Raw genomic sequence first — 16,353 nt, forward strand, 5'->3', positions numbered from 1 at the left:
AAGTTAGGTAAATGTCAAGTAAGTTTTGAACACGTCAGGTAAGAGCTACGTAATAATGTTGAGTAAAATTTCACGTAATAAAGTCAAGTAAGTGTATTGAATAAGTCAAGTATTAAGTCGAGTAAATGTTTAAACAAGTCGAGTAAATGTCAAGTAAGTTGTTTAACACATTGGGTAAGAGGTGAGTAATAATGTTCAGCAAAAAGTCTCTTGATCAAGTTGAATATGTCAAGTATTAAGTCGAGTAATATTTATAACAAATCAAGTAAAAGTTGAGTAATTTATTACAATTAAAGTAAAAGTTATGTAATTTTTTAAAGAAGTCGAGTAAGAAGTCAGGTAAGTCGAGTATTTTGATGAGTAAGAAATGAGTTGAGTAAGTCAAGTAAGAAGTCGAGTTAGTGTGTTGAATGTCGAGTATTAAGTCGAGCAATTTTTAAAAATAAGTCGAGTAAACGTCAAGTTATGAACAAGTCGAGTAATAAGGTCGAGTAAGTCACTTGATCCATATTTTTTTACTAAAAGTTTTCTAATGATGGCAGTTGAAATTCTAGTTACGCAACCCAAGAGGGGGGTGAATTGGAATTCTAAAAATTATTCAATTTATAAAGAAAAACTTAATGTAAATATAAAACAAATTCAAAGCAATAACAAATAAGTTAATCACAATATAAAAAGAAAAGGGAAGAGAAATTCAAACACAGAGATTTTTACGTGGTTCGGCCAACCTCGTCTACGTCCACGCCTCCAAGCTTTCCGAGCTTGAGGATTCCATTAAGCAAGCCTCTAAGGCTTCAAATGCTTAGACTTGACTTCCAAGGTGTCAATAACCTTTACAACAAGAGATTATCCCAATCTCTTAACCCAAGTGTATCCCAACACTTACAATCACTCAAAATAAAAGATTACAAATTTGTTTTGCCTCTCACAATATTTAAGATTACAAAATGATGCCCAATATGTGAATAGATAAAGCAAGAATGTGTTCAAAGCTCTATGAAGATTGTATTCTCGAGTATAAGCTCAATAATTGTGTTGTGATAAACTTTTGTTTGAATTTGAATGAACTTATTTTTAGATGGAGATGAAAACTAACCGTTATTGACTTTCTGCACACTATCGGATCGCCGTTAACTAAATGTCGGATCACCGTTTGACTGATCAATCTAACCGTTGGGCTGATTTTCAAATTGTCGGATCACCGTTATCTAAATGTCGGATCACCTTTTAGGTCCAGAGGCTAATCCTCAGTTATGTTCGATATCGGCGAGCCGTTTATCAAAATTGTTGGATCGCCGTTTAGGTCCAGAGGCTAATCTTTAGTTCTATTCGATGTCGGCGAGCCGCTATCAAGCTTGTCGGATCGCTGTTTTCCACAGTAACTACTGCAGTGAACGATTTTGCAAAATACTAGTTTGTCTCCAAATCTTTATAAAAACACTTTATAAAATTTGTCAAAATAGATCCATTTACAAGATTTGAAACAATATTTGTTATTATCAAAATTCTCAAAACTTTTTCAATTGAAAACCATTTACATAAAAATAACCAAAAAAACATTTTCATAGAATAAAAGTGAGAATGGTAATTTAAAAAGTATATGAAAATTATTTTCAGCTTTTAAAAGATTAATCAATCTTAATCAAGTTTGTTATCATCAAAATCAATAATAAAGAAATATTTATGTTAACAACAATGTCTTCACTCGTTAATGGCAACTGTACGTGTTCCTATATTGTATAATGGTGAATGGACTCAGGAAAATGGTGAATATAGATTTACCGGTACTCAGATACGGGGTATTAAAGTGCCACATTCAACTACATTTGAGCAACTTGTCGAAAAAGTGGGAGAAGTGATTTCTATGGACCTTTCTGAATTTGTTATTAGCATGAAGTTCAAGTTCAAAACATCGTCAGAGCCTTTGCCATCTATGAAAATTTTGAATGATTGTGATGCAGAATGTTTTTTGGAAGAAGCTAATAGCGGTTTCAGAAATCCTCTTTGCATCACTTATGAACGTAGCATAAATATTATCAAGCGTAATGGCGATATAAGGGCAGAGAATAGTCCACCTGCAAGATAGAGCCTTTGCCATCTATGGAAATTTTGAATGATTGTGATGCAGAATTTTTTTTGGAAGAATCTAATAGCAGTTTCAGAAATCCTCTTTGCATCACTTATAAACGTAGCGTAAATATTATCAAGCCTAATGGCGATATAAGGGCAGAGAATAGTCCACCTGCAAGACACCTTTCTTGGAAGGAGAGTCACTATTATCCAACCGTTGATTTATCAGTTTCCCAACCTGAAGTTGACAGAGTTAGAATAGAAGATGATAGTTTTATTCCTCATCCAACCGAGGTCCATCTTGATGTCGAAGACAGAATGGTATCGGATATTGAAGCACGAACTGTCCATCTTGATGCCGAAGACATAACACTACCGAATATTGAAGTAAGAACTGATAGTCCACCGGTGTTGACCATAATTCAGCCACAGTGTAATAACAACTATTTGCTGAGACTTGGTTTGCTGGCTAGTAGTAATTCAATTAGCACAAATGATTCGTTCTTTAGTGTTGATAATTTAGTATCAAATGAAGTTGGTGATGATAGCGATGGATTTATAGAAAGACAACAATTTTCTTCCAAAGAGGTCTTGCAAGGCAAGCTCAGTGCATATGCTATAACAAGAAATTTTGAATATAAAACCTTTAAGTCTGGTAAGAATCTACTTGTTGTCACTTGCATGGATAAAAACTGTAAATGGCGTCTTCATGCTGTTAAGGTCAATAATTATGGTATGTTCGAAATTAGGAAGTATTGCAATGTACATTCTTGTTCCCATGATGTCTCAAAGAAAGATCATCGCCAAGCTTCTACGAAACTAATTGCCCAAAATATTCAGTTTAAGAATGATGGTTCATCTTCTTCATATAGGGCTGCAGACATTAGGCAGGATTTTCAGCAACAATATGGTTACGATATAAGTTATCACAAAGCATGGAGAGTGTTGAGTGTTAGAAAATGCATATTTATAAAGGAGAAAACCGTCATTTTACATTTTAAGTCTTACTAACAACCCTTACTTTTATATATTTAACCTTCTTGTGATTTAATTACATGTGTTTTATTTTAATTAAGTATTTTATGTATTTTAGGGGCATTATAGTCATTTCACAATAAAGGAGAGATCAGACAGCAAAACGGACATCACTTTTGAACTCAGGACGGTCGAAAACCTTAGGAGGAGCATAAAAGGAAAAATGGCACTATTCACATGTACGGTACTATTCACGTGTACGGTACTGTATACGTTACTGTTCACGACACTGTTCACATAGACGGATGATGACGTGGCATTGACCGATGATGTGGCATTGACTGATGAGGTGTCACGATCCTGTTGGACTAAAATTCTTATGTACTGTTGATGGTGACGTGGCAGCATATCAGTGGACGAAAAATCTCGCGTACGGTGCATGCATCACACAGGATTATTTTCAACCAAACCGCGTTACTGTTCATCCGGGTCAAACCGCGTTACTGTTCAAAGTCGGGTCAAACCGTATTACTGTTCATCCGCGTGGTCAAACCGTGGACTGTTGACTGATGACGTGGCGCAATCCTGAGCGTCCAAACTGTTTTTAATCCGATGGCCATGATTTACTCCATGTATCTATAAAAAGGGGGCCTCCCCCCCTAATTTGATATCTCTGAATCCATTTTTGGGATCCATTTTCTGTAATTCTCTCTCCATCTTGTATTTTCTATGTATTTTAATAAATTCCCATTTTGCCCCTAGTTCAATTATGAGTGACTAATTTTCTTTCAAGCTTGGGTTGAAGGTGAAGTCTCAACATGTGTCATGGGCTTAATTTGGTAAATTTACTTTCTCTTCCCCTCTAGTTTTTGTGGATGTTTTGACTTCTCGTCGACAAATAATACTAATCTTGTCTAGTACCGCCTTGGTTACACCGGCTCTCTAGTATAAGGTTATTATTATTTGGCACGATAAGCCCTTAGCACCATATTGATTAGAGCGTGGTTCATGAGGTGTGGATTCCCCCCTCATGATTTAATTGGCATTAATACGGATTATTTAGCCCATGATGCATGTTGATACGGACCCAGATACCCAAGTACGTCAATTTAATAGATTTTCTCTTCAATTTATTCTCTCCATTGCAATTCCAATTTTAGAATTTATTCTCGCCATTTTAATTTAAGTCTTAGCATATTCCAAATCATTTCCACCATAAATCCAACAACTCATTTACAAAATTAATTCTATACACATAATTAAAATCCACCTCCTCGTGGGATCGACACTCGTCACCATTAGTCTATACTACAATAGATTCGTGCGCTTGCGAGTACATTAAAATTTGCACAACAAGTTTTTGGCGCCGTTGCCGGGGAGGTAAGTAATTTTAATTCATAGAATTAATTTTTGTGAATAATTTCTTTTATTTGTTTTCTTGTATTTTTTTTTATTATAAAAAAAAAGAAAAAAAAAGTGAATCTACATTTAAAGGTTAGTATTTCTTTTCTTTTTCTCTTCTTTAAAATTTTGTAATTTAATTTTCCATTTATTTTTCTTTGTAATTTTTTTTTTGTTTATCTTATTAATTTAATTTTTAGTTAATTTCTTTCACGTATTTATTTTTGTGTATTTTTATAGAAAGGTTGTAATAGCGCAATAAGGTTAGTATCGTAATTTCTCCCTCTTCTTTATTTTTATTTGTTTTGTTCCCATCTTTATTTTTTGTTTTGTTTGCATCTTTATTTTTATTTTATTTATTTTGCATGCATGGTCGTAGGTCATTATTACCTAATCTTGAACCTATAGACCTTGAATTAGAAAAAACACTTCGCACACACAAACACGTTAAAAATAAAATGGATTTACAAGCACCATAGGAGAGGCCATTTAAGGACTATTTTAGTCCCTTAGCTAATTTGAGCACGTCATGCATAAGATACCCAAATGTAGCTGCTAGGAGTTTTGAATTAAAACCTAGTGTGTTAAATTGTCTCCCTACATTTTATGGCCTAGAAAATGAGGATCCATATAATCATTTGAATGATTTTCATGCCATTTGTCAAACATTCAAATATGAGAATTTTTCAGATGATGATGTTAAACTTAGACTATTCCCATTTTCTTTAAAAGATAGAGCTCGTTCATGGCTTAATACATTGCCTGCTAATAGCATTGCATCATGGGAACAAATGGTTACAAAATTTTTGAATAAATATTTCCCAGTGCATAAAACCAATGCTATTCGCAGGGAAATCTCAGAGTTTACCCAGAGAGAAGACGAACAATTTTTCGAAACTTGGGAGCGATTCAATGGGCTACTCTTGAAGTGTCCACATCATGGGTACGAGAAATGGCACCAATGCCAATACTTTTTGGAAGGATTATTGCCGAATGTGCAAGAATGGCTAATGGCAACGAGTGGAGGAGAGCTAATGTCAAAAAGTGCATAAGAGATTTGGGAATTCTTCCAGCGACAAGCAGATAATTCCCAACAACGGAGTCGATCACTCAGGACTACTAGAAGAATTAAAGGAGTGAATGAGGTTCAAATTGGCGAATCAAGCTCAGAAATTAAAGAAGTCAAAGCGATAATTGAAGGTCTCTCTCGACAAATAGCATCATTATCGACTGCTAAATCAACAGAGTCACATGACCATGACTCATACTCAGATCAAGCCAATGCCATAGGTGTAATGAGAAAGCTATCAAATTACAACCCATACTCCAACACATATAACCCTGGATGGAGAGACCACCCCAATTTTTCATGGTCTCAAGGATTCCAACAGAATGGACCAGCAGCTCCAGCTCCACCAATGCAACCAATTCCTTAAATTTCTCAAGCCTCTCAGCCACCATTTAGACCATACAATCAGAACCAGAATTACTCTCAGCCCAGACCATGGGAGGATTCATTCAAGAATCTTAAGAATCGTACTCACTCCACGATTGAGCAACAGAACCGCACCATTGATGGACTACGAAATGAGTTGAGAGCAGGCTTCAACTCACAAGCTCAATCAGTTTCAAGCCTCGAGAAGATGGTGGGACAACTTGCTTCTTCAGTTCAGACCTTGGCAATGACTGTTGAGAAAGGCAAGTTTCCAAGTCAACCAGTACCTAATCCTAAAGGAGTGCATGAAGTAAGTACCAGTTCACCACAGCAGCATGGAGAGGTCAAAGCAGTAATGACCTTGCGAAAAGGAAAAGAAGTCGACAACAAAGTGGAGATGCCGGTGACAAAAGAAAATCAAATTGTTCCTGTGAGTGTTGAGGACTCACCACCGGAGGAGAAAGAAGAAACCAACCCACGAGAATATGTTCCGAAAGCTCCATTTCCCCAGAGGTTAGCTAAAGGCAAAAAGGGAAAATCCACAGGTGAGATTCTTGAAATCTTCAAACAGGTAAGTGTTAACATCCCTTTGCTTGATGCTATTAAACAAGTTCCATCTTATGCCAAGTTTCTTAAAGACCTTTGTACTAAAAAGAGAAACATGCATGTTCAAAAGAAGGCATTTTTAACAGAAAATGTTAGTTCTATACTCCAACATAAAATTCCTTTAAAATGCAAAGACCCAGGCTCTCCCACTATCTCATGTAGTATAGGGAACCACACAATTGAGAATGCTTTGTTGGATTTAGGAGCTAGTGTAAATCTGTTACCTTATTCAGTGTTTGTGAAACTTGGACTGGGAGAATTACACCCAACTCCAGTGGTGTTACAACTTGCAGATCGGTCCACAAAAATACCTCGTGGTATTGTGGAGGACGTGCTTATCCAGGTAGACAAGTTTTATTTTCCTGTTGATTTCATTATAATTGACACTCAATCAATACAGGATTCAAGGAAGCACATCCCCATTATTCTAGGCCGACCTTTCTTGGCAACTGCGGATGCTCACATTCAATGCAGGACTGGAAATATGCAGTTGTCCTTCGGCAACATGACTATGGAGCTGAACATCTTCAACATTGCCAAACAACCTCACAGTGCAGATGATGGAATTGTTGATGTGGATTTAATTGAAGCATTAGTTGATGACACTTTTCTTTCAAACCTTAGTGGTGATCCTTTACAAACATGTTTAACTCACTTTGGTTTTGATTTTGATATTGACAGATCGGTTGATGAGGTCAACGCCCTGCTTGACTCAGCACCATCTATGGACACTAATAAATGGAAGTCAAGAGTTGAGCAACTAGCACCATCAGAGAAGCAACTCATTCCATCATCAGAATCACCACCGAAACTCGAGCTCAAACCATTGCCCAACACTCTGGAATATGCATTTTTGGGAGAAGAAAGTACTCTGCCGGTAATCATCTCATCATCCCTAAACGATGAACAAAAAGGTAAGTTGTTGGATGTTTTGAAAGATCACAAAGGGGCATTAGGATGGACCATAGCAGACATTAAAGGTATAAACCCAGTAGACTGCATGCATTACATTCACCTTGATGAAAATGCTAAAACTACTAGGGAAATGCAACGTCGGTTAAATCCTAATATGAAAGAAGTGGTTAGAACTGAAGTCCTTAAGCTATTAGATGCAGGTATCATTTACCCCATTTCTGATAGTTCATGGGTCAGTCCTGTACAAGTTGTCCCCAAAAAGTCAGGAGTCACAGTAGTTACGAATGCCGATAATGAATTGATACCAACTAGAGTAACTACAGGATGGCGTGTATGCATTGATTATAGAAAGTTGAATTCTGTCACACGTAAAGACCATTTTCCTTTACCATTTATTGATCAAATGCTTGATAGATTAGCAGGTCATGAATTTTATTGCTTTCTAGATGGCTACTCAGGATATAATCAGATTCCCATAGCACCAAAAGATCAAGAGAAAACTACTTTCACTTGCCCTTTTGGCACATTTGCATATAGGAGAATGTCATTTGGATTATGTAATGCACCTGCTACATTTCAACGATGCATGTTGAGCATTTTTTCTGATATGGTTGAACGATTCCTTGAAGTCTTTATGGATGATTTTTCTATCTTTGGTGACTCATTTGATCAATGTTTACATCATCTAACACTAGTTATGCAGAGATGTATCGAGAAGAATTTGGTATTAAATTGGGAGAAATGCCATTTTATGGTAAAATAAGGTATTGTTCTCGGTCACATCATTTCGAGCAAAGGTATTGAGGTTGACAAAGCCAAGGTGGATCTCATTTCTAATCTTCCTCCACCCAGAACAGTCAGAGAAGTAAGATCTTTCCTTGGGCATGCTGGTTTCTATAGACGTTTCATTAAAGATTTTAACAAAGTTTCTAGACCCTTATGCAATTTACTTGCTAAGGATGTACCTTTTATCTTTAATGATTCATGTCTTATGGCGTTTGAAAAATTAAAACGGTTGTTGACATCATCACCCATCATTCAGGCCCGAAACTGGAGCTTACCATTTGAGCTAATGTGTGATGCATCTGATTATGCAGTAGGAGCAGTATTAGGACAAAGAGTTGATCGAATTCCCCATGTTATTTATTATGCTAGTATGACATTGAATGATGCACAGTTGAACTATTCAACTACTGAAAAAGAAATGCTAGCAGTAGTGTTTGCATTGGAAAAATTTCGATCATATCTCATTGGTTGTAAAATAATTATATTCACAGATCATGCTGCTCTTAAATATCTTTTCACAAAGAAAGATGCAAAAGCCAGACTAATTCGTTGGGTGTTACTTTTGCAGGAATTTGACTTGGAATTCAAAGATAAAAAAGGGATAGAAAATGTTGTGGCGGACCACCTCTCTCGTCTCCATTTTGACACAATTATAGAACAATTACCATTAAATGAGTCATTTCCAGATGAACAATTAATGAGTGTGGAAGTATTACCTTGGTATGCTGATATAGTTAATTATCTTGTTACAGGTAAACTTCCAGAGCATTGGACCAAGCAAGACAAGGCTAAATTCTTTGCAGAGATAAAGAATTTCTTTTGGGATGACCCGTATTTGTTCAAGTATTGTGCGGATCAAATTGTTAGACGATGTGTCCCAGAAAGTGAAATTCAGAACATCCTTTCATTCTGCCATGAACAAGCTTGTGGAGGCCATTTCAGCGCTAAGAAAACAGCGACTAAAGTTTTACAATGTGGTTTCTATTGGCCATCTATATTTCGAGACGCTTACACTTTCTGTTCTTCATGTGATAGGTGTCAACGAATGGGGAGCATTACACGAAGGAACATGATGCCACTAAATCCAATTTTAGTGGTTGAGATTTTTGACGTATGGGGTATCGACTTCATGGGACCCTTTCCCCCGTCTTTTGGCCATCAATACATATTGGTTGCTGTTGACTACGTATCGAAATGGGTAGAAGCAATTCCATGTAGGACCAATGATCACAAGGTGGTGATAACATTTTTGAAAAGCAACATTGTTTCACGCTTTGGATTCCCACGAGCGATAATCAGTGATGGTGGTGCCCACTTTTGTAACAAAGCATTCAAAGCTCTTTTGACAAAGTATTCAATCACACACAAAGTGGCAACTCCGTATCATCCGCAAACCAGTGGCCAAGTTGAGATCTCCAATCGAGAAATAAAGCACATATTAGAAAAGACGGTGAGGCCAGACAGGAAAGATTGGTCATTAAGACTTGATGATGCATTATGGGCATATAGAACGGCTTTCAAGACCCCGATTGGGATGTCACCCTACAGGCTAGTGTATGGAAAAGCTTGCCACCTACCTGTGGAACTCGAGCATCGTGCATATTGGGCCATCAAGAAATTCAATTTTGACATGCAGCAAGCCAGCTCAGAAAGAAGATTACAGCTGGCAGAACTTGAAGAAATTCGCAATGATGCATACGAAAATGCCAAGATTTACAAGCAACGAATGAAAGTCTTCCATGATAAGCAAATTATGAGAAAATCGTTCACTCCAGGTCAGAAAGTGCTTTTGTTCAATTCTCGCTTGCACCTATTCCCAGGTAAGTTACGCTCTCGTTGGTCTGGTCCCTTTATTGTTCATACTGTTTTTCCACATGGGGCAATTGAAATTAAGGACCCAAAGAACGGTGTCACGTTTAAAGTTAATGGTCAAAGATTAAAGCCATATCTAGAGTACCAACCACATGGAGAAGACACCGAAATAAATTTGAGTGACCCACCAGATTTGAATTGATTTTTTTTTCTTTTCGTTGATTTGATTTTTCTTTCTTTCTTTTTATTATTATTCTTTTGCTAATTGAAATTGTTTTTGCATAAGTGTGTTTATTTTACCATTAAGTTTTCTCTTATCATTTTTAATCATGAGTCTCATACTTAGACCGTTCCTCCTGAACATTCTTAAACCACTTCAACGTGTCAAAACTCATCTCAAAAGACAGATTCAATTTTGTAAAACACATCGCATTTGGGCTCTACAACCACCAGAGTTAGTAGCCTATGTTGAGGGTTTAGAACACCAACTCAGAGACATTGAGAGAAGTGTTTACGACATCCAGTTGGAGCTTGAGGTAAATTCAATAAGAGGACGATTTTAATTTTCTTTGTGTGTTTTAATTTGTTTTTCTATTTGTGTGCTTTAGTTTGTTACCCCGGTGAAGTGGCGGATAACGGTACTCCGTGACAATCAAGTCGGTTACTTCAGTTTCCCATAATAACTGATATTCTGAGGCGAAGGTATGGACAGAAACGAGATTCTAGCAAAGCTTCACAAGCGATTCCCTTCACTTTCTCAGAATGCCCTCCTTACGATCTATAAAGCTCGGTCCGAACGCATGCGATTATTCATGAGGAATAACATACCTGCTGACATCCGTTGGTTAATTGAGGCTAAAGTACGATCGGCAGGTGAGTTACCTCCAAAATTTATTGCATACATGCCTGGTTGTGGTAAAGGAAATTATGCAAGAAAACGACGAGCTCGAAGAATTTCTGTTGCTTGTCATAAGTGTGCCAGAATGAGTTGCAATAAAAACCCATGTTCTTTAGGCATGATGTCTGATAATAGGGAAGATAAGATTCAATTCATTAGGGATGGCTTGAATAAGGAGTCATTGGATGATATCCTTTTGTCTCTTGAAACGCATCCCAGTGGATATGTGCAAGGAGCGATTCTCCAGTTATGGCCATTATTCTAGAAAGAGCATGCACGATATAGTCTCGGGAATCTGACTATAAACGACCCTGTTTGCCAGTTTATAAGAAAACTGGATAGGAAGCCTATCCTCGACCCATAGAGGGCGTTCAAGCCGTTTCTGGACGTAAAACCAGAGGAAGATGTGAGCCACAGTCGCAACTACCTGTAAATATCCTTTTACTTTATTGTTATTTTATTTCACTATTGTCTTATTGTTTGTATTATTGTCTTTAATAATTTTATTACTGTTTGCTTTTTCCTTTTTACTGTTTTCTTTTTGACTTGCGAGCCACGTGCTTTACGCGTTATTTGACACTGACATATTACCTCATACACGACCATGACCCACTATCACCGAGACTCTTAAATGTGATTTCTTTTTTGTCAAGCACTCACAAATTATTTTTGAGAAGTATCACAATGTCAGCTACTCCCAATAGACAATTCAAGAACATTTGTGTGCTTTCTGGATTTACATATGGCAAACATAAAGAGTTCGTTGAGGCAGCCATAGATCTTGGTCGAAGCATAGCAGTGAGAAAATTACACTTGGTGTATGGAGGAGGTAACCGAGGGTTATCAAAAATGGTCTCAGAAGCAGCTTTTATCAGAGGAAGTCAAGTGTTAGGCATCATCCCAAGAGTCCTAAAACCATTGGGCAGTTCGTCTGACTCATCAACTGGAGAAGAGTTAGTCGTCTCAGGTATGCAAGAAAGAATCACTGCAATGCTTAATCATGCTAACGCTTTTATTTTCCTTCCAGGAGATCTTGCAACACTAGAGGCACTTATCACACTAGCATCTTGGGCCCATCTGCACATCCACCAGAAACCCATCGGTTTGTTAAATGTCAATAACTTTTATGATGGCTTTATCGCATTTCTTAACCATGCAATAAAAAACTATTTCATTCCCGCTAATGTGAAAAAACTCTTTATTTGTGCTCACACTGCTAATGAGCTACTGGATCTATTACAAGCTTATAGACCGGAGCCAGACCCCTGGACCTTTGTGTTGGAGCGTCCAAATAATGATGGTAACAGTAGCAGCAGTAAGAAGTACAAATTAGATTTAACTCTCCGCCTGTAAATATTTTCTTCTGTGTTGCACCACCCAGGTGATGTCTTCTAAACTCTACTTCTTTCATTTCAAACATTGAGGACAATGTTTTGTTCTGGTTGGGGGGAGGGAATAGTCGACAATTATGAAATTTTGGTTAAGTTTTTACTAATTTTTTGTTGTAGAAACTAACTGTTGCTAACTTTTTGTGTTGAAGATGGCTGAATATGGAGTGTAGTGACTCTAGAAACGCATCTTCATCGTTTAAAAAAAAAATTAAAAAAAAAACTTAAAAAAAAATTAAGACATTTTCTTTTTTCTTTATTATGTGTTTATGTTTATTTTTCTTCTTTTTAATTTATCCTCTATAAAAATGCATTTTCCAACTTTTGAGTCGAAGATGGCTGAATATGGAGTGTAGTTCCTCTATAAACGCATCTTCTTTAAAAAAAATAATAAAAAAATCATTTTCTTTTCTATCATTTTAAATGTAACTTTTCTAAATTAATTTTTCTACATCATTTTCACATTTCTGCATGCATATTTTTTTTTTTTTATGTTTAGAATAGGTTGGGGGGTAGAATGTTGTTTAAAAAAAAAAAATTTTTTTTGATTTGTTTTAACATTGGGTGACATGATTAATTTAAATTTTAGTATTTGTATTATCTTTGGTCTTAAGTGATGTTACATTATGTTTGCTACTCTACATGTTGATGTCGGAGACAAATATGAGTTGCTTGAAGGAATGAACATGTCATAAATAAATGCCAAGTGAGTTGTTGAGCCTATCGTTTTCTTGGAGAGTAACCCTTTTGCCCATTCTCTATACAGCTTAGCAGTTTATTATTTTATACACGATCTCTAGATTTCTTTTGAGTTAACCCAAAAAAAAAAAAAATTGTTGTAAAATAAAAAAAAAGAGAAAAAAAAAATGTGTTGCTACATTAGGAGGCCCATCTAACTAGTAGACATGGATAATTATTTAGAGCCCTAAAAGACGATGGAAAGGCCATCTTTGATCCGTTTGAGCCTTTCTAGCCATCCCTTTTATTAAATATCCATAGTTACCCCTTTTGAGCCTTTAAAAAAAAAAAAAAAAAAAAACCTTTTCTTTGTCAACTTATCATCTTGACCCACTCCGATTTGGAGTATTACCCGATGTCTTATAAGTTCCATCACCTATTTATGTTTGAGAAAATGTAAATAATTATGTTGTTCAGTGAAGTTATGCCCAAAAAAAAAAAGCAAAAAAAAAAAAAAAACAACAAAACAAAAGTTGTTGTTTCAAAAGAATAAAAATAAAAATAACAATAATAGGTGAAATCCACCTTGCAACTTTCAAAAAAAAAAAAATTCTTTGCATTTTTCTCAAACATACACTTTGTTTTCCTTAATTCCTTTCTTTGTTAACCATGTCCCTAGCCTACGTTACATCCTAATAAAAGTCCTTCCTGATTTTAGGGAACTATAATCTGAAGTAGAAGCTAGTTATATGGGCTAAAAAGATGTAGTGATGCATAATTAAAAAAAAAAAGATAAATAAAGTGGGTTGACTAACATTTTATTTGACTTGAGATCGTATTATTTCTAAGCTGAGGGCATATTTATTTCATCTTGGTGAGAGCATGTGATATCACTTCTTTATTATTTTCTCTCTCAATTACCATTCATTGGAGTGACTATTTTTATTGGGATTAATTTATTTGTGAGAGTGTCACTACTTCCAGTGAGATTTTGGGGTTTGACATGTCATTCTTGAGAGTAGCTAAAACAAAGTCTACTGGACTAATTCATGTGGATGGTTGATGTGGGTGTGATGTTGCTTTAGACTGGAGATAATGCTTATACTTTTATTTGATTGCTATCATTAATCTGATGGAATAAATACGAGTGTTTCTATTAAAACAAAAAAAAAATATTTTGAATTTGAATTTTGTTTTCGCTTTATTTGCTAGGGACTAGCAATAAGCTGGTTGGGGGGTGTGTTGAGTGTTAGAAAATGCATATTTATAAAGGAGAAAACCGTCATTTTACATTTTAAGTCTTACTAACAACCCTTACTTTTATATATTTAACCTTCTTGTGATTTAATTACATGTGTTTTATTTTAATTAAGTATTTTATGTATTTTAGGGGCATTATAGTCATTTCACAATAAAGGAGAGATCAGACGGCAAAACGGACATCACTTTTGAACTCAGGACGGTCGAAAACCTTAGGAGGAGCATAAAAGGAAAAATGGCACTATTCACATGTACGGTACTATTCACGTGTACGGTACTGTATACGTTACTGTTCACGACACTGTTCACATAGACGGATGATGACGTGGCATTGACCGATGATGTGGCATTGACTGATGAGGTGTCACGATCCTGTTGGACTAAAATTCTTATGTACTGTTGATGGTGACGTGGCAGCATATCAGTGGACGAAAAATCTCGCGTACGGTGCATGCATCACACAGGATTATTTTCAACCAAACCGCGTTACTGTTCATCCGGGTCAAACCGCGTTACTGTTCAAAGTCGGGTCAAACCGTATTACTGTTCATCCGCGTGGTCAAACCGTGGACTGTTGACTGATGACGTGGCGCAATCCTGAGCGTCCAAACTGTTTTTAATCCGATGGCCATGATTTACTCCATGTATCTATAAAAAGGGGGCCTCCCCCCCTAATTTGATATCTCTGAATCCATTTTTGGGATCCATTTTCTGTAATTCTCTCTCCATCTTGTATTTTCTATGTATTTTAATAAATTCCCATTTTGCCCCTAGTTCAATTATGAGTGACTAATTTTCTTTCAAGCTTGGGTTGAAGGTGAAGTCTCAACATGTGTCATGGGCTTAATTTGGTAAATTTACTTTCTCTTCCCCTCTAGTTTTTGTGGATGTTTTGACTTCTCGTCGACAAATAATACTAATCTTGTCTAGTACCGCCTTGGTTACACCGGCTCTCTAGTATAAGGTTATTATTATTTGGCACGATAAGCCCTTAGCACCATATTGATTAGAGCGTGGTTCATGAGGTGTGGATTCCCCCCTCATGATTTAATTGGCATTAATACGGATTATTTAGCCCATGATGCATGTTGATACGGACCCAGATACCCAAGTACGTCAATTTAATAGATTTTCTCTTCAATTTATTCTCTCCATTGCAATTCCAATTTTAGAATTTATTCTCGCCATTTTAATTTAAGTCTTAGCATATTCCAAATCATTTCCACCATAAATCCAACAACTCATTTACAAAATTAATTCTATACACATAATTAAAATCCACCTCCTCGTGGGATCGACACTCGTCACCATTAGTCTATACTACAATAGATTCGTGCGCTTGCGAGTACATTAAAATTTGCACAACAGAGAGCAAGGGAATGTGTAATGCAAATTGTTCGAGATTCACCTGAAGAGTCTTACAAATTGCTTCCACAATATATGGCAATGCTTGAGAAAACGAATCTTGGGACTCGAACTTTCCTTGAGGTTAATGCCACAAATCACTTCAAGTACTTCTTCATGGCAATAAGTAGTTCTTTAAGGGGATTTTCTTTTTCCATTAGGCCAGTTATTGCAGTTGATGGTACCTTTCTCAAAGGAAAATATAAAGGAATTATGTTCATTGCCACATGCAAGGATGGTAATAATTAGATTTATCCATTAGCTTTCGGTGTCGGTGATAGTGAGAACGATGCATTTTGGTTGTGGTTTTTCACAAAGTTAAGGGAATCAATTGGGGAAGTTGAAAATTTAGTTTTCAACTGTGTTTCCGAATGCAACCTATGGAGTTTGTACATATCACTTAAAGTAAAACCTTAGGGCTCACTTTAAAGATGTTGATGTTGGTGGTATATTTAAAGCGGCTTCAAAAGCTTATCGACTAACACACTTCACATATTATATGAATGAGATATATAAGGTCAACGAAGCAATTGGAAAGTATCTTGAAGAGGCAAGGATTGATAAGTGGGCACGTTCGCACTTCGACGGACGACGTTACAATATTATGAATACCAACATTGCTGAATGCATAAATGAGATTTTAAAATCTGATCGATTGTTACTTATTCATAAACTTATGGATGAGATAATTGACAAACTACGAGAGTGGTTTTGTAAGCGTCATG

At 36.3% G+C, this 16,353-nt stretch overlaps 1 non-coding gene across 1 annotated transcript; it reads right to left on the bottom strand.

Moving 5' to 3' along the window:
• Positions 1-5,288: 5,288 nt before the first annotated feature.
• On the bottom strand, positions 5,289-5,392 carry LOC127901661 (small nucleolar RNA R71). The gene has a single exon (XR_008053905.1). It is a non-coding gene; the product is annotated as a small nucleolar RNA R71 (small nucleolar RNA).
• Between the last annotated feature and the right edge of the window lie 10,961 nt (positions 5,393-16,353).

This window comes from Citrus sinensis, chromosome 3 (genome assembly GCF_022201045.2).
Source record: "Citrus sinensis cultivar Valencia sweet orange chromosome 3, DVS_A1.0, whole genome shotgun sequence".
Lineage (NCBI taxonomy): Eukaryota > Viridiplantae > Streptophyta > Magnoliopsida > Sapindales > Rutaceae > Citrus > Citrus sinensis.